Source organism: Bos taurus, chromosome 18, assembly GCF_002263795.3.
Source record: "Bos taurus isolate L1 Dominette 01449 registration number 42190680 breed Hereford chromosome 18, ARS-UCD2.0, whole genome shotgun sequence".
Taxonomy (NCBI): Eukaryota; Metazoa; Chordata; class Mammalia; order Artiodactyla; family Bovidae; genus Bos; species Bos taurus.
This window is the reverse complement of record NC_037345.1, coordinates 18,598,275-18,623,931: the sequence shown is the minus strand read 5'-3', so window position 1 is coordinate 18,623,931 and position 25,657 is coordinate 18,598,275. Positions and strand designations below refer to the sequence as shown.

At 40.2% G+C, this 25,657-nt stretch overlaps 1 protein-coding gene and 2 non-coding genes across 11 annotated transcripts in view; all 3 read right to left on the bottom strand.

Moving 5' to 3' along the window:
• The window catches only part of TENT4B (terminal nucleotidyltransferase 4B), a 73,097-nt gene that overhangs the window by 21,837 nt on the left and 25,603 nt on the right, over nt 1-25,657 (bottom strand). The gene's annotated exons all lie outside the window — the stretch shown is intronic.
• On the bottom strand, nt 130-199 carry LOC112442433 (small nucleolar RNA U2-30). Its single transcript, XR_003030527.1, has one exon. It is a non-coding gene; the product is annotated as a small nucleolar RNA U2-30 (small nucleolar RNA).
• Nucleotides 340-421, bottom strand: LOC112442434 (small nucleolar RNA U2-19). The gene has a single exon (XR_003030528.1). It is a non-coding gene; the product is annotated as a small nucleolar RNA U2-19 (small nucleolar RNA).

The window sequence follows — 25,657 nt, the reverse complement described above, 5'->3', positions numbered from 1 at the left end:
TCAGTTTATTTGTGGTTTGAAAGCATATCACTGTAGAATACTTCCATTGTAACCAATGGGAAAAACCTCCTAAATTTGACTGTTAGCTACCCTACAAAGGCCCACTTACACATTTTTTTAAAAAAATTCTGAGCTCAGATCAAGTGTAGAAACCTTCATAGTTATAAAGGTCTGTAGTAAAACCTTTTAATCATTGCTCAGAACTGATCAGCTTTTCCTACACACACCCTCCCAGCCAGCTCTCACCCACCCATCACTTAAGTCCTCAGTTATCACTTTCACACACACGCGTGCGCACACACACACACACATACCCCTTACTTTAAATTACCCTTTGCTTCTCAGAACTATAGAGATCATGCATCAGGTAGACTAAGGGGTCTTTTCTGATGCTCAGATTAGGCTATTTTCATCATGGATCCACTTCAGGAAGAGCAGATCTCAGAGAAACTTACACATTTTATAATTTAAATAACAGGCAAAAAGTGTTTAGCCCAACCTCTAGTTAATCTTTAAGTCATATGAAACTAAGTAAGAAGTCATCCTCCAAACACTACTGAGTATCTGCGTTCAAGGTATTACAAGGAAAAAAGCTAGTCACACATGATCCTTGCCCTGGGTGGTGTCCATCTAGTGATGGAAACAAATACTCATGATGTGAAGCAGTTTGTGTGTGTGATACATATATCCCACGCTGCTTCCCCACAGGCAGGGTGCAGACGAGCAGGAGTGCCTTCCTATGACAGCTTCCGGAAGTGCAAAGAGGTCGCCCTGCAGGGTGGTGAGGTCCTCGTCACCTCAAGTCACTTTCAGATGACCACAAAGCCAACAGAGGTCTTGTAAGGGATTTCTGAACTCGGCATTATTACAAGGTGGAGAAGATTCCAGAACTCCTGTTTATCACTAGGCTGTCAAGTTTCTAATTAGCACACATTAATTTGGAGGAAAGGTATCATAGTTTTATGTGACAAATCATTAAAACAAGATTACCCTACCACACTTTCAATGGCTAAATTAAAGAGCTCTCTTGGTAACTGTCACACTGCACTTGAAAACGTGGGTTATCTTCAGATAACTTCTGGTGTTGATTTCTAACATAATTTCACAGTGATATGAGAACAGACTCTATGATTTCAATACCTCAGACAGACCATGAAATTTTTGCACATTTCTTATGACCCTGGATATGTTCCAGTGTCTCCAGATTTATAGTCCACGGGAATCTGAACAGAATTTGTGTCCTGCTGTTGTGTGAAAATTGTATAAATCTTAATTATGTTGAATTGGTTCATAGTGCTTTTCAGGTGTACTATATCCTTCTACTTTTCTGTCTATTCATTCTAATAAATTGGGGGAGTTTGATATTGAAATGCCAACTAAAATATCTATTTATCTACTTTTAAAAATAATTGTAATATATAGTGGAACTATATGTAATTTTTCCCTGTATTTTCCAAGTCTCCTGTAAATGTGTTATCATACTTTCATAATTAAAAAAATAATTACCGGGGGAGGGAGGGAAAGACTACCCTAACACTGTTTGCTGACGCATTCTCCTACTGAGAGACAGCTGGTATGCTAGCAGTTAACAGCTATTAAAAATAAAGCTGTTATGGAAGGAAAAAAATATCCTAAATTTTAATAATCCATGGAACTATCTTCCTATTTAGGAAAATATGATTCTACAGCTTATCTTACCTCTCTTATTACTTTGCCTTTTCCATACTGGAAGGAGGGAAAGAGGAGTAAGCGGAAAAAGAAGGGCTGTTAAAACAAAAAACCATTTGAACAGTAAGAACCAGAGAAACCATCTCAGGCCTGCCAGGGTCATCTCCTTACCCAAGCCAAACACAAACATTCTTACCTATCTCATCTATATTTAACCGGCTTTATGTAAGATGCTTATTAAAGAACTAAGTGAGAAATCTTGGTACAATCAGGAGATAAACTTCCAATGAAAATTTTAAGATAATTTTGAGGGGCTCTTTCCCCGTGGACCACATAATTTGACTGGCATGGTACAACGTATATCCAGGTGCTTTAAAAATCCTAAAGGAACTGAGTCCCATTTCTGGAGTGCCTACTACATGCCTGGCACACTTCTGAGTGACATGATGACCTAATAAAGGCTGGAAACTGGAGAAAGTGTGCAAGTTTGCTTTCACACATTAATTATGCCTCTGGTATCAACTACACAGAGAAAACTTCAGTTTCTTCCACTTCTGGGTTAAAACTCGGTATTAGTTAAATTAGCAAACACTGCTGTGTGGTACACACCCAACCGTACAGTTTCTCATCTTAGAATTACAAAACACAGCTCTCCTGTGATCAGAATTCCTGAGTGACAGAAACACAGTGCCCTCTATTAGGATAGCAATGTCTTCTTAAAAGATAAAGTGAGCAGCAAAGTGGAAAAGTATATAAAAGCAATATGATAAAATAAGTGCCTCTATATAACTGGAGAGGATGCCCCAACCCAAAATTTTTAGAAAATGAGAATCAAAATTAATTTGCTGGGGTAAAACTTAAACTCAAAAATTAATGATAACACAAAAATTTAATGGAACAAAGAAGAAATGTCAATAAAAAAATAGCTTCTGTACCCACAGATAATTTAGGTCATAAAGACATGAAAAAATCACTTTTGCTCTGAGAAGAGTTCCCCCAGAGGAGATATGCTAGCCTTTCAAAACAGTCTTCAAAGGCTCAACTTCTCTGGCTATAAAAGGGAAGAACTGCTTCACACCTTTTCAGCTGGGCAACCCAGGGTGGGGTGTGAGTCTCTTAGCAGTGCCTGCAACCTCAGAACCAAAATCAACATGGCAGTCTCCCTGATACCGCCAGGCCAAGGCGGGCAGATGACCCACTGCTGGCCCCTCTGCTCAACACTGCCCCGGCAGTTCACCCAAAATCTGTTTGGGGCTAACACTGCTTCCTGGGGGACACCTGCCCAGCTTGCAATGTGCCTGAGGACAGTGTCACATCAAGGTCAAGCCATTCAGTTCCATAACTGAAGTCCTCTTTAACTGTAACCTCAGACCTATATGAAGGCATATGTCATGTGTTAGTCACTCAGTCGTGTCTGACTCTTTGTGATCCCACAGACTGTAGCCCGCTGGGCTCCTCTGTCCATGGGATTCTCCAAGCAAGAGTACTGGAGTGGGTTGCCGTCTCCTTCTCCAGGGGATCTTCCCAACCCAGGATTGAATCCAGGTCTCCTGCCTTGCAGGCAGATTCTTTACCATCTGAGTCCCCAGGGAACTGACCAAGTCTATTCAGTTACTGTCAATAACAAGATACTCCTCCCCTGCAAAATTTTAAGATTAATAATAAACAATTCTGACAAGGACATATGGAAAAGGCATTCACATGCTGCATGTAAAAATGTAAATCACTACAATCTAAGAGGTTATTGTATAAGTGATAAATGATATTTATATAAATAATCTTTAAAATCCCCCATCTTTCATTAAAATCAGGATCTGGAAGAGTATTTGCACTTCCACGTTTACTGCAGCATTATTCCCAGTAGCCAAGATACGGAAACAACCCAAAAATACACTGACAGATGAACAGTCAAAGGAAACAATATGATGACATATTATTCAGCCTTAAAAAGGAAATCTTGCCATGTGAAACACCAACACACCTGAGAGGACATTATGCTAAGTGAAATAAGCCAATCAGAGAAAGACAAATACTGTGTGATTCCACTTACGCACTCTAAAAACGGCCAAACTCACAGAAGCAGAGAATAGAATGATGGATGCCAGGGGCTGTAGTGGGGTGGAGCATGGGGAGTTGTTCAATGGATATAGTTTCAGTCGAACAGGATGAATCAGGTCCTAGAGATATACTGTATAACACAGTGTCTACAGTTAACAATACTGGGTTGTGCACTTAAAAATCTGTTCAGATCAGATCAGTCGCTCAGTCATGTCCGACTCTTTGCGACCCCATGAATCGCAGCACTCCAGGCCTCCCTGTCCATCACCAACTCCCGGAGTTCACTCAGACTCACGTCCATCGAGTCAGTGATGCCATCCAGCCATCTCATCCTCTGTCGTCCCCTTCTCCTCCTGCCCCCAATCCCTCCCAGCATCAGAGTCTTTTCCAATCAGTCAACTCTTCACATGAGGTGGCCAAAGTACTGGAGTTTCAGCTTTAGCATCATTTCTTCCAAAGAAATCCCAGGGCTGATCTCCTTTAGAATGGACTGGTTGGATCTCCTTGCAGTCCAAAGGACTCTCAAGAGTCTTCTCCAACACCACAGTTCAAAAGCATCAATTCTTCGGCGCTCAGCCTTCTTCACAGTCCAACTCTCACATTCATACATGACCACAGGAAAAACCATAGCCTTGACTAGACAAACCTCTGTTGGCAAAGTAATGTCTCTGCTTTTGACTATGCTATCTAGGTTGGTCATAAATCTGTTAGGAGGGTAGATTTCAGGGTATTCTTACCACAAGCAAGTGAGGGGACACAAGGAACTTTTGGAGCTGATGGATACATCTACTGCATGGATGGATGCGTGCATGTTCAGTCATGTCTGACTCTTTGCAACCCCATGGACTGTAGCCTGCCAGTCTCCTCTGTCCCTGCGATTTTCCAGGCAAGAACACTGGAGTGAGTTGCCATTTCCTCCTCCCAGGGAATCTTCCCAACCCAGGTATCAGACCCATGTCTCCTGCACTGCAGATGGATTCTTCACCACTGTACCACCTGGGAAGCCCAAATATCTACTGCCTTGGACATATCACCACCCTGGTTTCATGGGAGTAAACATACATCCAAACTCATCAATTTGAATATCTGCATTAAGTATGTGCAGCTTTTTGCAAAGCTGTTTAAAAACAAATCCCCCTTTTTTAATCCTCCAAGAATATTTCCATAAGGGAACAATGATATTCACCACAGCATGATCTGGAATACTAACTAATTTAGAAACAGCCTCAATGTCCATCAGTGGGGTCCAATTACATAATCATAGGAACACTCATTGACCTTCTCTTGAATTATAGCCAATAATCCATTAAAAAGAATGGAGAAGAGCTGTTTGATTCGACAGAGAAAGACCTAAGATTTGTTATGTTTAAAAGAAAGGATCCCTTTCATGTACATTAAAAAAGACACACACATACGCAAACACACAAGAGAAAGTCACAACACGTTTCTATTTGCATTACAAGTTTTCTGGAAGGAGAACTGTTATCAGTGATCACCTTAGGGACAGGGCATGGTGGGCGAGTTAGGGAGACCTTTAGTTTTTATTTCCTATCACTGTGTATAATTTTGTGATTTTTTTAAACCACCAGCGAGTATTTGTTTGTTGTCTGCTTTTCTAACAGGAATCATTATTATCTTTTTGGAGAGATTACAGTCATTTGCATCTTCTTTAAATTTTTGCATGTGAAAATAAACACGTGTGCATGCATGTGTATTTCCCCCAACCTCCACCTCATAGAACAGGGTCCACATACCATACTGTTTATGATTATCAAACCTGATAAGCGAACTTTGGGGTAGAGACTCACTTTGTTTAAAGTGACCCCGGTTTGATTCCAGGGTTGGGAAGATCCTCTGGAGAAGGGATAAGCTACCCACTCCAGTATTCTTGGTTTTCCTGGTGACTCGGCTGGTAAAGAATCCGCCTGCAATGCAGCAGACCTGGGTTCAATTCCTGGGTTGGGAAGATCCCGTGGAGAAGGGAACAGTAACCCACTCCAGTATTCTGGCCTGGAGAATTCCATGGACTTATATTCCATGGGGTCGCAAAGAGTTGGACACAGCTGAGTGACTTTCACACAGCTCACATACACTGATGTATACAGTCTATCTTTTAAAATGCATATATATTAAGTATGCATTTTTATAACAAGGAAAAATATCATTAAAGAAAACTAACACCTGAAGGCAAAAGACTCGTTATTCTAATAATCTAGCTTTGCAGACCAAAAGGTCACAAACCAGGCGCCTGGAAGGTATGAACAGAAAGGGGCCCCAGAGCAGGCACGCAGCAACAGACACAGGACACATCTGGGAAGCTACTGCTTGCGTGATGCGACGCAGTGAGTGTAGCACTAAGTTTCTCTTGGTGTCGGACTCATCTATTCTAGGGACTTAAATGTGTGTGTACATGCAAGAGCAATTTCAGGAAGAATGCATGCTCGCAGTAGTTCCCTCTGGGGCATGGAACTGAGGTCTGAGGTGCAGGGATTTATATACTCTTTTGCACTATGTGATGTTTTCCAAATGCAAGTAGGAACCAAGAGAGGTGAGTAACAGCAAGCCCTAGGGTGATGCCTACAGCAGTCTCAGTGACATCTTCAGGAGGCTCTAAAATTTGATTTTTACAAAGAAATTGTCCTCGTAGCTCAGTCAGTAAAGAGTCTGCCTGCAATGCAGGAGACCTGGGTTCGATTTCTGGGTTGGGAAGATCTCCTGGAGAAGGAAACGGCAACCCACTCCATGATTCTTGCCTGAAGAATCCCATGGACAGAGGAGCCTGCCAGGCTACAGTCTTTGGGGTCACAATAGTCGAACACAACTGAGTGACTAAGTACACAAAGAAATTGTCACACACACACACACACACATACCCATTCTGTATTTCCAGCTGCCAGCTAGACTCGTCTACATAGATGTCACCTCAAACTCAGTAAGTTCAAAATGAAACTCCTTGTCTTTTTGCAAAACCTAATCTTCCTTCTTGGACTTTCCTCCCTGCGTTAGTTACTGTTTCCCCGAAATGGAAACTAAGCTGATCTCGCTGCCCCGAGCTTCTCCCTTCTCTGGGCCATCTTCCACGTGATCACTCTTCCTCAAGCTATCTGTATCACTTCCTGATGCCTCTTCTCCCCAGTACAGCCACAAGGCACTGTGCTGGAACATGCCAGATCTCTGCAAGAGCCCCACCCTTGCACAGGCAGGCCCTGCGCCTGGAGTACCTTCTTACTCAGCCTCTGAGAAGCTCAGCTGGCACCTCCGTGGTCAAGTTGCCAAAAGCACTACTTTAGCTCCTCCTCAGTGCTCCTGACCACTCTAGTCCTGGTCCTACCTCCTGTCCAGCTGTCAGCCCCAATGAGTTCACAGTGAATCCCTGGCTCACAGGCCTCCCTGCTGACTCAACTCTCCGATTCAGCTCTGTGTCCCCAGAGCTGCAGCACAGAGAATCGCTTCTGGAAAAAGGGACCTCAGATGACGTATGTACATCCAACCGTGATCATGCCCACATGTCACAGAAGGGATATTATACACCTTAAAATAAGCTCAGGACCAGGATCCAAGGAGATAGACATTCACACAGTGGAAAATGACAGAACCAGAAAGAAGGGCAATTTGGCCCCCAAACTACGGACGTAGAGTCAGAGAGGGTAACTCCACTTCTCAGAACGTAGCCTAAGGAAATAAGTCTGCATGTACAGAGCGATATGGCTATCAGAAAATATCCACAATGAGCATGGAGTTTTTTTTAAAAAAAAGCTGAAGTTTTGAAATATTTCAAGGAAGATCACCAGTATCAGAGTGAAAAAGAAAAAGCCCTTGAACTCTTCTTTATGTAGAAAAGTATTCACACCCCAAATAATTCTCACTATAAACTAAGATTAAAAAAAAGGGGGGGAGAAAGAAAATATGGATGACAACATAAAATCATTTAAAATACACACTTCAGGTTTGCAAACTTCATAGGCATTTAAAACTGTTATTCATAGTTGAAGACTGTGCTATTTGCTATGTCAACTCCTCCTTGGTTAGGACATGGGAGTAAAACTGCAGAGAATGGAACTAAATTATAAAGTTTTCCTTTCTTTCTTCTTTTAAGAGGTGTTCAGACCTGCTTTCCTAGAAATTAGAGCATTCCTTTTAAATGTCATCATCTGTTGCTGCTCTCAATTTTGGGATCACAGTTTTATTAGGCCAGTGTTTCAGAAGGATGGTTTTCCTCTGATTTCCTGTTCCTTCCTTTTTTACTGCTATGAAGAGAGAATGAAAACCATCTGCTTCCTCTAAGCCTCTTAACTTTTGCCACACAACCCTGCTACTACTTTCGAGCAAGTATAAAGACAAAGAAAAGGGAGGCAAGAAGAAAGAAACGACTACCTGAGAGTTGCTTTATTTAATCCTAGGCATTCATTCTTCCCTCTATCAGTAAAAATTCTCAACTCCCTCCGCCACTCTGAGTAGGATCTAACCAAATCTGGATAAAGTTGGGTAGCTCAAAGAATAGTTGATAGTATTTCCCAATTAAGGATAAATTACCTTGAAATAAAAGCTCAGTTATCAGATTTATCCCTCAAATGAAAGGTACTCAAATATCTGAAGAGTTAAAAAAAAAAAAAGAGGCTGAATCTTTTTCCACAGGTTAAAATGTCAACAAGAATAGTTCATTCTACAGAAGTTTGTTATATTTTTAAATATAACAATGACATGTAGATGTGTTTAATCCATACAATTCTAATACAAAAATATTTATTTTTTATTTTTCATTTATTTATTTATTTCTAGTTGATATTTAAGAACAGACACACACACATACACAGAAGCCGCTCAGTCATGTCCAACTCTTTGCGACCCCATGGATTGTAGCCCACCAGGCTCCTCGGTCCATGGGATTTTCCAGGCATGAATACTGGAGCGGGTTGCCGTTTCCTTCTTCAACACTGCTGTATAAATACATGAGCGCTTGCAGTGTCTCCTGCTGTGTTAAACTACTGGTAAAACAGGCACAGAACCAACAACGGCTTTTATAATTTACCCTTTTTTTCCTCTGTACTGTTGAGATCTTTTGGGGTAAGTCCTGGCACTGTTTACAAAATTTTTTTGAGCTTAAGTGAAAAAATAAAGACAAACTGATTCACAAAGAGTTCATTTACACCAAAAACATAATGTTTATAAACCTAGGTTGACTTTCAAGTTCCCATATTCTTTCAAATTTAAGAACAACAAAATAAACTCTGAAATAAATAAGGAAGTTTACAGTGGTTTGTAAAGCACACGCCAGGGGGTACACTTAAAAACCACCTATAGCTCTACCCCAAAAAAGCAGCAAACACAGCTGGTGGTGACTATGTGCCAGACACAAACACTCACCAAATACCTGCTGCAAACTATTTTACTCCACACACCACTTTAAAGTCAGTGGAAAAACAAAGTGACTATACCATGGCCACTGCACATGTCATCTGATACTATAAAAATCTATTTGTAATGACTGTATATAAATACAACATATAAATACAGACAAGCCTCATTTTATTACGCTTTGTAGATATTGTATTTTTTTACATATTGAAGGTCTGTAGCAACCATGTAGTCAAATGATGGTTAGCATTTTTTTGGCAATAAAGTATTTCTTAATTAAGGTTATGTACATTATTTGTTAAGACCTAATGCTATTGCACACTTAACAGACTACAGAATAGTAAAAAGATAGCTTTTATGTGCATTGGAAAACCAAAAAATCTGTGTGACTTGCTTTATTGCAATCTGCTCTTTATCGTGGTGGTCTGGAACCAAACCTGCATTATGCCCAAGGTATCCCTGTGTACCTAACTTATTCTGCCAATCCCTTATCACTAAACGTTTAAGCTGCTTCCAGTTTTTCGCTACTATAACTCACATTATAACGCTGTCTTTGTACATAAACCTGTAATCAACTAATTTCTCTCTTAGAATAAATTCTTAACAAGTGGAAGCCTTTTGTGAAAGGCATGAACAGTTAACACTTGTGAAGGTTTCTCCCCAAACACTCTCCACCAGAATGGGAGATGATAAGGTCTCCCACAGAAATGCACGACGGTCCCTCCCCAACCTCCACACCAATGGAGACTGTTCTGTTTTTATTCTTTGATTCCTATTGTTGTTGTTCAGTCACTCAGTGTCCGACTCTGCGACCCCAGGGACTTCAGCACGCCAGACTATTCCTATTAAGGTTAGGAATTTTCTCAATGCTTATTGGATATTTGTATTCTTTTTCAACTCATTTCAACAAACTATTAGGTGAAACTAACAAAGCAGTTTAAACACCATGTTGTTGTTCAGTCGCTAAGCGTGTCTGACTTTTTGCAACCCAGGGATTGAACCCACGTCCAGTGCACAAGCAGGCAGGTTCTTCACCACTGAGCCACCTGGCAAGTCCACTTAAAGAACACAGGCTGGGGTCAAACCTCTGCGTTCCCACTGACAGGTATGCCCGGGTGGGTGCTCTACCTCTCCCGGTGGCCCCTTTTTCACCTGCAAACTGTGGACAGTAATACTAATACTATCATCTTAAGAGTTTCTATAGGGATTAAACAAGAATATGGAAAGGGCTTGGCACAGGGTTTACTGCTTACTTTGCACACAGTAAACCTCAATAAACACTGGCTATTTATTAAACGGACTTTCCTGGTGGCTCAGTTGTAAAGAATCTGCCTGAAGGAGACACCAGTTTGATCCCTGGGTTGGGAAGATTCCCTGGAAATGGCAACCCACTCCTATATTCTTGCCTAGAGAATCCCATGGACAGAGGAGCCTGGTGGGCTATATATAGTCCATGAGGTCACAAAGAGTCGGAGTCAACTTAGTGATTAAACGACAAAAACAATTTAATAAACACCTGAAGTATGAGGCACTGAATAAGGTGATAAGATACTCCACTGAACAAGACCGACATGGTCCTTGCCATCATGAAGCTTACAGTCTACTGGGAATTAATTTTAAAAATAAACTTTTAATTGGATCTTTATGTTGGATCTGTCTTATCTTCTTATTGGTTCATTAGCATTCTTTATACATTATGGCTATTAACCTTCTGAAATAGATAGCAAATAACTCTTTCTGATTAGTCTTCCATTTTGCAAAGCTTTTTTAATGTGCATAAAAACTTTTTAAAAAACAGATTTACACCTATGAGTCTCTGCCTGAAGAGAACAGCTAAGGCAAATAAATATAACAAGAAAAGGCAGGGCTCACTAGTGGTGAAGGTGCCAACAGGAAAGCCCATGTCCCACAGACAGGAAGCAGCAGCTACTCGGGGCTGGCCAGCGGCTGCCACTCGGCAATGTGAGTTCAGCACTGCCTGGAAGTGAAAATACTGGAAATATTTCAAAAATACTTCCCATTTTTTAAGATAAGCCAGAAATCCGGACTACTAGGCAAAACTTTAATTTTAAAATTTGGACACAATTTTTACAAGATAAACCAAAGAGTGTAGGGAAAACATAACATGTGTGCAGGTCTGATCTAGCCGTTAGGTCATCAGTCTGCAATCTCTGCTTTTAAGTCTCCCTTTTCTGTGTATTCAAAAGGCTTTTTTACTTTGAGATTAGAAAACTACTCAACTATCAAGAGAATGAGCAAACGAGCCACAGACTTGGAACAAAGATTTGCAAAACACATAATCTGAGAAAGCAGCGGTCCCCAAACTTTTTGGCACCAGGGACTGGTTCCATGGAAGACGATTTTTCCATGGAGGTGTGTGTGGTTGGGTGGTGGGATAGGATGGTTCAGGCTGTAATGACAACAATGGGAAGGCAGATGAGGCTTCTACTTCCAGACCCGTCGCTCACCTTCGGCAGTGCAGCCTGGTTCCTAACAGGCCCTGGACCACAACTTAACCACCGCCTGGGGGTTGGGGACCCCTGTGATAAAAGGTTGATATCCAAAATATACAAAGAACTCTTAAAACTCAATAGTAAGAAAACAAAAAACCCAACTTAAAAATGGGCAAAGACTTGAGCAGATACCTCACCAAAAACAAAACCAAACTCCCAGAGATGATGAATAAGCACATGAAAAGATACTTGACATAATGTGCCATTAGGGAAGTGCAAATTAAAACAACAGTGAGACACCACTGCTCATCTACTAGAGTGGCCTAAATCCAAAACCCTGACAATACCAAACGCTCCAAGGACACGCAGCAGCAACACTCTCATCACTGCTGTGGGATGCAAAATGGCACAGCCCCGCTGGAAGACAGTGTGGCAGTTTTAACATGTGATCCAGCAAGCACACTCCTTGGTATTAATCTGAATGAGCTAAAAACTTAGGTCCACACTAAAACTTGCATATAGATGTTTATAGCGGCTTCATTCATAACTGTCAAAACTTGGAAGCAACCAAGATGCCTTTCAGTAAGTAACGAGATAGACCGGTACATCTAGACAACGAATATAATTCAATACTAAAAAGAAATGAGCTATCAAAGCCATGAAAAGGCACAGAGGTAACTGCATATTTCCCAGTGAAAGAAGTCAATCTGAAAGGGCTACACACTTTTCAATTCTATTTACTTTTTAAACGTATTTCCGGCTGGGTCTTCATTGCTGCACGGGCTTTTCTCTAGTTGCAGAGACGTGGTTGGGGTGGGGGGACGGCGGGGGGGGGGGTGCTCCCCTCCAGTTGCTGGGCTCCGGCTTCTCATTGCAATGTCTTCTCTTGCAGAGCGGGGGCGCTAGGGCGTGTGGGCCCAGCGGCTGCGGCTCTCAGGCTCTAGAGCACAGGCTCGGCAGTCATGGCCCACGGGCTTAGCTGTTTCGCCGCCTGTGGGGTCTTTGTGCATCAGGGATCAAACCCGTGTCTCCTGCATTGGCAGGCTGATTATTTACCACTGAGCCACCAGAGAAGCCCTGAAAAGGCTACATACTGTAGGACTCTAGCTATCTGACATTCTGGAAAAGGCAAAACTAGGGAGAGAGTTGGATAATTGGCTGCCAGAGGCTGAGGGGAGGGAGGGATGACAGGCAGAGCACAGAAGATTTTTAGGACAAACTGTTCTGAATGATGTAATAGCGGACACAAGTCTTTATACATTTAACCAAATTCATTAAGTGGACAACACCAAAAGTAAACGTTAATGTAAACTATGGACTTCGGATGATTAATTCACTGATTTCAATAAATGCCCTGGTGGAAAATGGGAATTAATTTACGTATTCTCCACCAAATTGTAATGTGAACCTAAAACTCCTCAAAAAAATAAAGTTTACTTTAAAAATTCTGACTATATTTCTAGTTATTTAATTTTTTCCTTTTTCCAAATTAACTACCATTTATTCATTTAGAATTTAACTGAACACAGTGAAAGACAAGGATATAACTTTTTCCCCAAACAGTTAATCAAGTATCCAGTGCCCTTTATTAAATATGCCATCCTGTTTCTTAACAACACTTGCTGCCCCAGTCTGCCCAATGGCCTGTCCCCTGCTTCCCTCTCAGTAATTCTTCTAACCTACCCAGTTCCCTTGTGGAGCAACTCCTCTCCCAGTGTTCCTACGATTCTGATGAGACCGCACAGCAGGGCCAGTGGAGTTCTGGGGAGGAGCAGGCATGGGTGACCCTACGAGTGCAGCCTCCGACAGACATGGCCCGGGGTGGGCACGTGACCCCAGCGCGCTACGTGATGTCCTTCCTTAGGACTTTACATGCTGACTCTAAGGAAGGTCACTTTCGTCTTTGACCTTGAGCTCTGAAAATAGAAGCCCGGAATCAACAACAGCCACACCTCCTTTTCCTCTAGCTGCAAAAAGGAAGCCCAGCAGCAAAAGAAGAGAATGGCGCCAACTCTGAGAAAGAAGCAAAGTCAGGGAGAGACAGGGCATTTTAGCCTCTGGAACAACTGAAGCAAATGCCACCCCACGGGTATCCCAGGTACTTGACAAAGCAAGTGTCTTGCTTGGTTTCTGCTTAAACCAAGATGGTTCATTTTCTTTCCCTTGCACTTGAAAAAAATCCTGATTTACACACATTAAGCCTTTGATAATGTATTAAATTCATGCACAGTTGGGTCAGGTCTTAGGCTTTCTTTTCAGATCTACTGCTATTTCTGCCTTTTCTAGGGCTCAGGTTACACTTTAAAATTTGTGTATAAATCAACAAACAATAGTACCAAACTACTCCTCCCCAAACTCATGCACAGTTTTCAATACCACAGTTTTCTCGGCTATTCTTATCTGTTTATTCTTTCAGCAACTCTTCAGAATCACTTTCACAAGTTACTCTTTCCCCTCTGAAAAAATTCTTTGGGATTTATATTTGAATTACATTAATTAACAAATTAATGAGTTGAATTAACATCTTCAAGTCTGTTATGCCACCCACCATAATGTTTTAAAATTTTTTTCACATTTCTAGATGCGTTTTAAATAATTTTAGAGGTTTTGATGCTGTAATGAGTGAAATCTTTTTTCCTTTTTAAAATTATATTTTCTGACGGTTCTATAGAAAAGCTAATGATTTTTATATGTTTATTTTCTAACCAGCCAATTTTCTAGCCCAACTGCATGGGGGAAAACTACCAAGATAAGACCAAATAACACGGGTAAAGGCAAGTATCAGTGTCTTGCTCCTGATTCAATAGGAAATGTTTCTATGTTGTACACTGGTTTGAAAGTGCCAGTCTTCCTCAGGTTATGGAAGTGTCTGCATACTCCTAGTTTACTCAAGTTGTACTCTTTTTAACAAATTTTATCAAAGGCCTCCCTCAAAGTATGTTATAGTTTTTGCCAGAATAAACCAACATGGTAGCGTCTTCCTTTCAAGATAACAATAATGATGATGGATAGTGATTAAAGGAAAAGCTACTGCAACTCTAGCTTCCTGCCAAACAAATTTCACAAACAAGCCACTAATATTACAGTAACAACAACAATATTTAAAGTCAAACAGAAAGCCACTATCCTGATAAATCAACCCCTCCATATTCCTAACCTGGTAACTTTCTTAATCCAATAAACATCAAACAAAACAGAAACAATAAACCTGATACTTTCATTGAGCAGTCAATCAGCAGATCACAAGAAGTCGTATTTTCAGGGTATACATAAAATTTTAAATGTTGATTGTAAAAATTATCTGAGCCTGGTACTATTTCATCATGCTAAATCTCTTAAACCAAATAAATTTTAAACACACATGTTTGAGGGGCTTACTTACTGGCTCAGAATCTGCCTGCCAGTGCAGGAGATGTGGGTTCAATCCCTGGGTCAGGAAGATCCCCTGGAGGAGGAAATGGCAACCCACCCCAGTATTGTTGCCTGGGAAATCCTATGGGTAGAGGAGCTTGGCGGACTACAGTCCACAGAGTTGCAAAAGAGTCGGACACAACTTGGCAACTAAATAACATGTGTTTGAACTGTGCAGGTCCACTTATACACAGATTTCTTTTTCGACAGTAAAGACTGCAGCACTAAAGGATCCGTGTTGGTTGAGACTGTGGATATGGAGGAACTGCAGACACTGATGAACTGTAGACTCAGAGGCCGACTATGTCATACATGGATTCTGGACTGCAGAGAGTCAGTATCTCTAAGCTTCATGCTATTCAAAGGTCAACTTACATAGGTCTCATTTACCATCTACCTTCTCTTAAAAGATGAAGAAGTTACTAGCCGTCACATCTACCTACGAAGTACTATTAAGTTCTTCTACACTATTTCTTCTACTCCAAAGTGAAGCCTGATGATTACTATTTCAAGACTATTTCTAATACGTCTGTTCTTGGCGATATAGCACTTGATCATAACAACGCTTCTTCATCGACTTGTAAGTCAACTTGTAAAGACTGTCACTAAATTCATCCTTAATTCCTGAAAATAATTTAAAAAATTTAAGACCTATGAGCAATATAAAAAGATCTTGATAACCTACCAATCTATATATATTTATACATAAATTTTTGGAAGACTGTGAACACTTTGGTAATTTTAAAGAGACACTAACAATAATAAAACAATACTTCTTCACTAACAGAAGTGAAACATATAAGCACTGCCGAACTTTCCTCTCTACATACTAAAACTTTAATAATGATGAAAAATACGCTGCATCACTATGACTGAAACCCTTTCCTATGTTTTCCTAACTCTGGGCCATCAGTGCGCACCGGTAGCTATCCAGCATCAGAGTAGCTTGGGGTCTAAATGTGGGCCCTGCTGCTTTGCTACCAGTTCATTCTTACCATGACATTCTGACTACCATCCCTTTTCTCTTTTAGCTTCCATTATAATTAATACAGATATTAAAGGAAAGTAAACTCACAGAGAGCTTTAGGGTTTCTCCAAAGAATCAAGTACCCAGTTCTTGCACTAGGCTTTCAAACTGATATTGATGGGACGGGATCTCCTCATTTTAACACACCATCAGGATCACAGAGCTAAAATTACTCTCAAATCCCAGCTAAGACATTTCTAACTGAATAATCTTTTATTGGAAGCTACCAACTTCCCTCAGTCTCAGTTCCCACATCTATAAAACAGGGACGTGAATGCCCACTCAGCAGCTCGGTCAGGCTCCAGTCTGCAGTGGTACCCCAATCTGGCACTTAGTATATACTTTATATTTCCTATTGACTCAGGCTTTGGGTCTTCATGAGCTCATACATATACAAAGACAGTAAGAGGGTATGACTAGTCTCTTTGGTAAGACAGTTCCACCAAAACAGAACAGTCATTTAACATAGCAGCCATCCGCCCACCACCACCCCCCCACCGCCCCACTTTATCTTTTCAGACTACCCTTCACTCTTCTTCCTCATTATCTGCTTTTCCACAAAGACTTATGAAAGGTGATAATGTGCCAACCACTGTGCCAGATGTTGGTTCAATCACTTAACCTTTGTTATAACAGACACATATTAATAAATTGCATTTGAGATTTTCAGATCTGTTACTCTGAGCTTACTACTCCTCTCCAGCAGTCTGACTCCCTTAGCTCTAGGCCCTTGCCCTGGACCAAAAAGCTATCTCCAAAATATTTGCACAAATAATTCAAGTATCACACAAGTTCCACACTACCTCTAATATCCACTTACTGCTCTACACAGAGGTCAACAAAACACACCCACAGTTCAAACCCAGTCCACTTCCTGTTTGTGTACAGCCCACAAGATAAGAATGCTTTTACATTTTTAAATCGTTGAAATCAAAAGAAGAATAACATTTTGGGATAGGTGTAAAATATATGCAGCTCAAATTACAGTATACATAAAGTTTTATTGGAATACGACCATGCTTGCTCATTTGCAAACTGTCAGCGGTTGCTTTTGTACGTCACAATAGCAGAGATGAGTAGCTGAGAGAAACCTTAGAACCAAACACAGCTATTTAAAATATTTACTACCCTTACAGAAAAAAGTTTTCTTACCCCTGCTTTACAGGTGGCCTCCTTAAGATAGCCAAGATTAACTTGATAGACCAACTCTACCAAGTTATTTCTATGCACCACCTTGTACATTATTTAGGGGTAAACAAACTTACAGAACCACACATAATTTTTAGAAGCACCATTGTAACATCTTCTAAGCACCCATCCCAATTCATATCAAAGCGTCAACTAAGGGTATATTTGTCACTGATATAAAAAGAAGAAAAAAAGACAGTGCTTAGCTATACTTTAAAAACACATTTTTTAAGTAGCCATTGCGATTGGTCCTTACCAAAAAACAAGAAAACAGCAGGTTTTCAACAGAGAATGTGGAGAAACTAGAATTCAATATTACTTGTGCTGACAGAATGTAAAATGGTTCAACGCTACGGAAAACAGTATGGCTGTTCCTCAAAAGATCAGATACAGATTTACCACATGATCAGCAATTTCACTCCTGGGTATACAGCCAAAAGAAATGAAAGCAGAGACTCGAAAGATACTTGTATGCTCATGTTCACAGCAGCATTATTCACAATAACCAAAAGGTGGAAGCAACCCAAGTGTCCATCAGCAGGAGAATGGGAAACAAAACGTGATCTACACATCTCACAATAAAATATTATCCAGCCTAAAACAGGGAGAAAATTCTGACATGTGCCACAAAATGGATCGAGGAATTTACCCTAAATGAAATAAGGACAAATACCAGATACAAACGAACTTATTTACAAAGCAGAAACAGACTCACAAAACGGCAGCAACTCACACAGACTCAGACAGACACAGAAAACAAAAGGGAGGGGGAGAAGAGGGATAAATTTGTAGGCGTTTGGGATTAAAATATACACAGTACTAAGAATAAAACAACCAACAAAGACCTACCAACTATATTCAATATCTTATAATAAGCTATAGTGAAAGAAAATGTAAAAAAAGAATATATTTGTATAGATGTATAACTGAATCACTTTACTGTACATTTGAAACTAACACAACACTTTAATTCAACTATATTTCAATAAAAATTAACTTTAAAAAAGGACAAACACCATACGATTATATGAAAGAAAGAAAGTGAAGTCGCTCAGTCATGCCCAACTCTTTGGGACCCCTTGGACAGTAGCCTGCATCAAGCTCCTCCGTCCATTGGATTTTCAAGGCAAGAGGACTGGAGTGGGTTGCCATTTCCCTCTCCAGGGAATCTTCCCAACCCAGGGATCGAACCCAGGTCTCTCACATTGTAGACAGACGCTTTACCGTCTGAGCCACCTGGGAAGTCCAATGAGGTACCTAGAATAGTCAAATCTCTGCCATAGAGAAAGAAAATAGAATGGTGGTTGCCAGGAGTTAGGGGAAGCAGAGAGTGGGGAATTAGAGCTTAATAGGTACAAAGTATCAGTTGTCCCTGCTGCTGCTGCTGCTAAGTCGCTTCAGTCATGTCCAACTCTGTGCGAACCCATAGACGGCAGCCCACCAGGCTCCCCCGTCCCTGGGATTCTCCAGGCAAGAACACTGGAGTGGGCTGCCATTTCCTTCTCCAATGCATGAAAATGAAAAGTGAAAGTGAAGTCGCTCAGTCGTGTCTGACTCAGTGACCCCATGGACTGCAGCCTACCAGGCTCCTCCGTCCACGGGATTTTCCAAGCAAGAGCACTGGAGAGGGGTGCCATTGCCTTCTCCAAAGTATCAGTTAGAGAAGATGAAAAATTTCTGAAGATGGACAGTAATAGGGATGACTTGCCAACAAAGTACATGTACTTAATGCTGCTGAACTTTATGGTAAAGTTTATATTATGTGTAATTTTTACCACAACTTTTAAGTTTAGCTAATCCAAACATTGATAAAATACAAAAGATATGAAAAGTAATGAAGCACTGATACATGCCACAACATGGAAAAACTCTATAAAAATTTTAAGTGAAAGCCAGACACAAAAGACCACACATTGTATGAATCCATTTATATGAAATGTCCAGAACAGGTAAATCCAGAGACAGAAGGCAGATTATTTGTTGCCAGAAGCTGAGAAGGGAAATGAGGGGTGACTTCTTAACAGGTAGGGGGTAAAACGTTCTGTTCGGGGATAAAATGTTCTGAAACTACAGTGGCAATGGCTGCACCACATCGTGATGGTCCAGCCGACCCTCGAACAACACAGATCTAAACGGCACGGGTCCACTTACACGAGGATTTTTTTCAACAATAAATACAGGACCTGAGGTTGACTGAATCCTTTGATGCAGAACTGTGGATAGGGAGGAATGGGGTCAGGGGCCTGACTCTTAAATTATACAGAGATTAAAAAAAAAAAAAAAGATTTTCTTAACATTTATTTACTTTTAAAAACTATTAATTTCTGGCTGCTTGGCACGGGCTTTCTCCAGTTGCGGCGAGTGGGAGCTAGCCTTCGTTGTGGTGCGCCGGCTTCTCCTGTGGCAGAGCACAGGCTCTAGAGCACGCTGGCCTCGGCAGCCGCTGCACATGGGCTCAGCGTTAGTTGCCTGTGGCATGTGGGATCTTCCCAGACCAGGAATCGAACCCCTGTCCCCTGCAACGGTAGGCGGATTCTTCACTCACTGCGCCACCAGGGATGTTCAATACACACATTTTCAACTCCTCCCCTAATGTCGTTCAAGGGTCAACTGCATTTCATACGTCTAAATTATACCTTTAAAAGTGTATACATTATAAAAATAAATTGTATTTTTACATATTTTACAATTTTAACAGCATTTAAAATAACAACAAAAAAAGTGCACTATTCTCAAAAAAAAAAAAAAAAGCCAACAGCTCACTGAGATTCCATGTAGCTAGACACACCTCTGAAGAACTAGCTTCTATTCTACTATCAATCACAGAAATATGTTACTTCACATAAATGCTACTAGTCTGGGGAAAAGAAACACCAAAAAGGTCATTATCTTAATAAATACGATTCTCTCGTTGCTTCTTGATTCAAATTTAGAAAACCATTATATTTTAATAGAAATATTTAATTACATCTAAGAATTAGATTAGGGTGTAACTCCATGTCATGCACAGAAGATAAAGTCTGACTTTAGGTACGACATGAAGGAGCTGACACCAGCAGGAAACGTGCTCAAATGCTGAAACACTTGAGCGTGTGAAGGGGATTTCCTGACACGAGAGCCCAGGGTTTTGGTTCACGTCATTTAGCCATTTTCCCTCAGACTAGTTTGAAAAGTTGAGAAATTCTTCCCTCAAAATAGCATTAGCATTAGATAAAAGTTGTCTTCAAGTAGAAACAAATGCCAAAGGCATCTATAACCAGAGGAATATGAAGATTCTTTCTTCATAGCTCTATCTCACTCACCATAATTCACTTCCAATATTTTAAAATCAAACTGGCAGACTTACACTTTAAATAGGGCCAACTCAGTTGAGAATTTAACAGTGAGAAGACAATGGTATTCAAGGGCCATGTTAACCACATCAAAGAAAACTTAGGAAATAAAAGCCAACTTGACACATTTTTGGCAGTAAAATTATATTTAAACACATACATCATGGTCTGAGATGAAGAATATCAGCTTTTATTTTGGTTGTATTCAAGAGAAAAAGCACTAAGATATAAAAGCAGTAAAGATAAGCAGCAACAACAAAAACCCCTAAAGTTATAATAAAAATAACTGAACTTAATGCAATGAAGAAAAAGAAATGGACCACCTTTTTAAAAAAAAAGATTAAGGAATCCTTTTTTTTAGGTAAGGGTAAAGCAGACAACAGTGAGATGCCCTATAAATGCTAACTATAGAAAAAGGAAAGGAAGAAAAAGGCAAAACAAGATCTTCCTGCCAAACTTGAGTATCAGCATCTCTATCTCGAGTAAATGTGAGGGGGAAAAATTATAAGTAGCACAGGAAATATGGCAATGATGCCAAATATTATGAAATGTGTCTCAAACTGGGCCTGTAGACACTTCTTTCAAGTCCATACATTCTCTAAGAGAATTTTTTAAATTTCCACTTCAATATTACTCTAATAATATTAGCATGAGCTTGTTCTAAATCATCCAGATGCTTCCCCAGACACAGAGAGCTGCCCAGCTGACTTGTATTCACCATCAGGCCAAGGCCAAACAATAGAATTTCAATTGGTCTGTACTAACAATCAAGAACAGGGTAAGAGCTGATACACGTTTCACACATATATGCCAAGTAAAGGTCAAATGGCATCCCTGAAAATTTTACAGTTTTCAGAATAAAGTGTTGAAAGAAATGAGTTGTTGCATGGCAAGGCAATAAAGGCATTTCCCAAGCACTGCCAGCACCACAGCAGGCAATACTATATCAACAGTGAGAGTAACAACTTGAATAAAACATCATCTGTCCCATACAGTTAATTTTAATTTCATTGACTCTGTCATTTTATCTGTATTTAACTGATTAACTGTTTTGTTTTTGTAAGCTTTTAAACATAAGAAACTTACACTTGTGTGCGTTCTTACATTATAATAAAAACAACTTAAGCTAGGGCAACAGTCTTTTCAACAAATGGTGCTAGGGAAATTGGATATCCACGTGCAAAAGAACGAAGCTGGACTCTTACCTTACACCACGTACAAAAATTAACTCAGAGTGGATCAAAGACCTAAACTTCAGAGCTAGAGAACTATAAAATTCTTAGAAGAAACACTGGTGCGTCATGACAGAATTTGGCAATGATTTCTTGGCTATAAAACCAAAATGCCCAGGCAACAAAAGAAAAACACATATAAATCAGACTTCATCAAAATTGAAAACTTATGTGCATCAAAGGATACTAACAAGAGAGTGAAAAGACAACCAACAGAAGGGGAGATAATATTATTTCAAAACATATATCTAGGGGCTTAATATTCAAAATGTTAATATCCAAAATACACAAAAAACTCCTGCAATTCAACAACAAAACCAAACATTCCAATTTAAAACAGACAAAGGACCTGAATGAACATTTCTCCAGAGAAGATATACAGATGACCAATAAGCACACAAAAAGATACTCAAAATCATCAGTCATTAGAGAAATGCAAATCAATACCACCAGATTATTTCAACCCAGTAGGATGGCTATTATCAAAGAAAAAGAAATTAAAAACTGTTAGTGAAATCAAACCTTCCTGCATTGCTGGCAAGTATATAAAATGGTTAGCTGAAATGGAAAAGTTTGGCAGTTCCTCAAAAAGCAGAACTGCCAAATGATTCAGCAATTCCATTCCTGGGTATAAACCCAAAGAAATGAAAACAGAAACTCATACACCAATGTTCATAGCATTATTCACAATAGCCACAAGGTGGAAACAATCCAAATGTCCATCAGATGAATGGATAAATAAAATGAAGTGTAATCAATCATACAGTGGAATATTAAGTCAGCGTTAAAAATGAAGGATATTCTGATACATGCTATAACATGCATGCTAAAAATGTTATGCTAAGTAAAATAAATATGCCAGACACAAAAGGATAAATACTGTACGTTTCCATTTGTATAAGGTACCTAGAACAGGCAAATTCAGAGGGAAAGCAGAATAGAGGTTAATTACCAGGGACTGGAGGGGAGGGGGGATGGGGCATGCATAAAGCGTCAAGTCGCTCAGTTGTGTCTGACTCTTCGCGACCCCATGGAGTGTAGCTCACCAGGCCCCTCTGTCCACGGAATTCTCCAGGTAAGAATACTGGAGTGGGTTGCCATTCCCTTCTCCAGGAGATCTTCCCGACCCAGGGATCGAACCCAGGTCTCCTGCATTGCAGGCAGATTCTTTATCATCTGAGCCACCAGGGAATGGGTAGTTTCTGTTTGGAATGATGAAAAATTGTGGCAACCAACAGTGGTAATGGTTGCTCAACGATGTAAATGTACTTAATGCCACTGGAATGTATACTTAAAAATAGTAAATTTTTATGTTATGCATATTTTATCACAATAAGAAAAACTTAAGCTAACACTGGATATCCATCAAAAGTATTTTATGACCATCCTGAGAAATATTGCTAGAGAGGTAGAATTAAAATTTACACTGTTTATGTAATGTTTAAAAATGCAGACACCAATGGTATATATTGCAATGGATGTAAACATAGAAGCATAAAAACATCTGCCTTGCAAGGATGGTTGCCTCTGGGAAAGGAGGGAGGTAAATAGGAGAGTAGGCCAAACAGCTGTTCAAGTACATCTGAAAAGTTGAACTCCTTAAGAGAAAGAGAAAGAATAAAAAAGGGAAGGAAGGGGGGAGGGAAGAAAAAGTCAAATTTATTCTATTCAGGTGATGGATACTAAGGGATTTGTTGATATTCTATATCCTTTCCACACGTTAAATAATAGTAAAAACTTTAAATGACTAAGAAATAAAAGTTTATATAGTAAGGAATTGAAACTTCTTTTAGCCATTCTACACAATAAATGAGCAGACAACCCAGACCCAGGCCATGCTGCCCAGCTTACCATCAAGAACACCTTCCACTTCCGGCTTCACCGCTCACGCCACAGCTCTAAGCTGCCATCAGGAAGCAGTCAACAAGCAGTGAATGTCAATCAGCATTCACTAGCCAAACTTACCCATCACTCACTCGGAGACCATAATTGTTCCTATAATTTTTGCTTGCCTCCAAAATCACAAGTTAAAGAAACACTAATTCCCATTAGAATTTATGTAAAAACTGCAGCATTTCTACCAACGTACAATTGAATTCATGCCAGGCTAAGTATTACAGTTAAGACTGGTTCATAATTACTTACTGCAGGTAACTAAAAACTCTCAATAAAAGACAAAAATTCCCAAATAAGCCAGAGCTTGGCAGCAACTGCAACTTGGAGCTTTGCTACTTTGCCAGTTACAGCAAAACCATACAAATAAGATCAGGGTGGAAATCATCCTAGCACCATCCGTAGTCATTTGTATTTCTCTTCCTTTCTCCCTCCCTCTCTCTCACACACACACGATTAGATCTTTTTTTCTTTTAGCTAAAACACCATTTCCATGTAAGTATGGGAGATGTAAAAGTACAGCAGGCTCAAAATGACACTAAGAACCAAAAGTGGGAACACTCTGAGGTATCTATCCAGGAGAACTAAAACTGTGTGCCCACGCAAAAACTGTTCTTAGCAGTATTATTCACAGTAGCCAGAAACTGGAAACAATCCAAGTGTCCACCAATTAATGAATGGATAAACAAAACGTGGACACACTGAAATATCACTGGCCACATAAAGAAATGGTAACACGCTGCAACGTGGATGAACCGTAGAAACATGCTAAGTGAAAAAGGCACACGCAAACGGACACCTGTATTATACAATTCCATTTACACGAAATGTCCAAAGTAAGCAAGTCTGTAGAGATGGAAAGTGACTGCAGGTGGATAAGAGGTTTGTTCTGGGGATGATGAAAATGTTCGAAAACTTATTCTGATGATAGCCGTACAACTCTGTGAATATACGAGAAAGTATCTGAACTGTACATATCTCAATGAGATGGTTTAGGGAAAAAACAGAAAGGAAGGACGAGCTGCTATTACAGCCCTAAAAAGATTCTGCCTTAACTTGTATGTTACCACAAAGCAAAATTAAGAAGAATAGGAGAATCTGTGCGTCAATGAAAAGAAGACATGTATATCCAGGTAATAAATGACGTAACATAAACCCAAAACAAAACAACTTGCCATTTTACTTAGCACGTGGACCAAGGTAACAGGCAAATTGTCACCTTTTTTGAAATACTGAAAATATTAAGACCACCAAAGAGGCCTAGAAATCCCAGAGTCAACACGTATCTAAGGCATTCAGAACTTTTAATGCAGAATCAGTCTAATCTGAGAGTCTCAACAGCTTTCCCACCTGCCCTTTGAATCTGTGCCTGCCTAGCTCTGTTCCCTCCTGGGCACAGCTGGTTTCACAGGATAACCTTCAAGCATCTACAGAAAGGCAAATACAAATCCCCCCCGACCCTCCGCCCCCGCCGGCTTTTACCATTAACTTCCCTACCAGTGAGCACATAGTTTATGTCCTTAAATTTCCCTTTGCTTAGGAAGCCCTGCCTCACTTTATGGAAAGTTACAGAAACCTGAATAGCTCTTTGGCATTCTTTTCCACAGGAAGACACAACCACCCATTTCTGGAGCTGCTGAATCCTTCGTCTCACCTCTGACCCTGGGGCACATGATCTTATGGCCAAGGACAAACTGCCAGTGTTCTAATTCAGTGGTGCCAAGTTCACTGTTATCTTACGTGCAGATAAGAAGGTGCAATGAGTAAGAAAAATCAGAACATGAACACACTAGTCAAACTTCAAAGTAGAAGAAAATATAGCTAACACATTTACACATACTTCAAAACACGAACACATATACCAAGAAATCCACGGGGCAAAAAATCTCAAACCCACTATTTTAAGACAAAAATAAGGAAACTGATAAAGCCTAATTTACTGGTGGGGGGAGAGGGGACGGGGAAAGAAGCCTGGGAGCCTTTAGAGAGGTGGTGACAGTTTCCCTCATTCCCTGTTAACCCTCACAGTCTTTCTGGTAA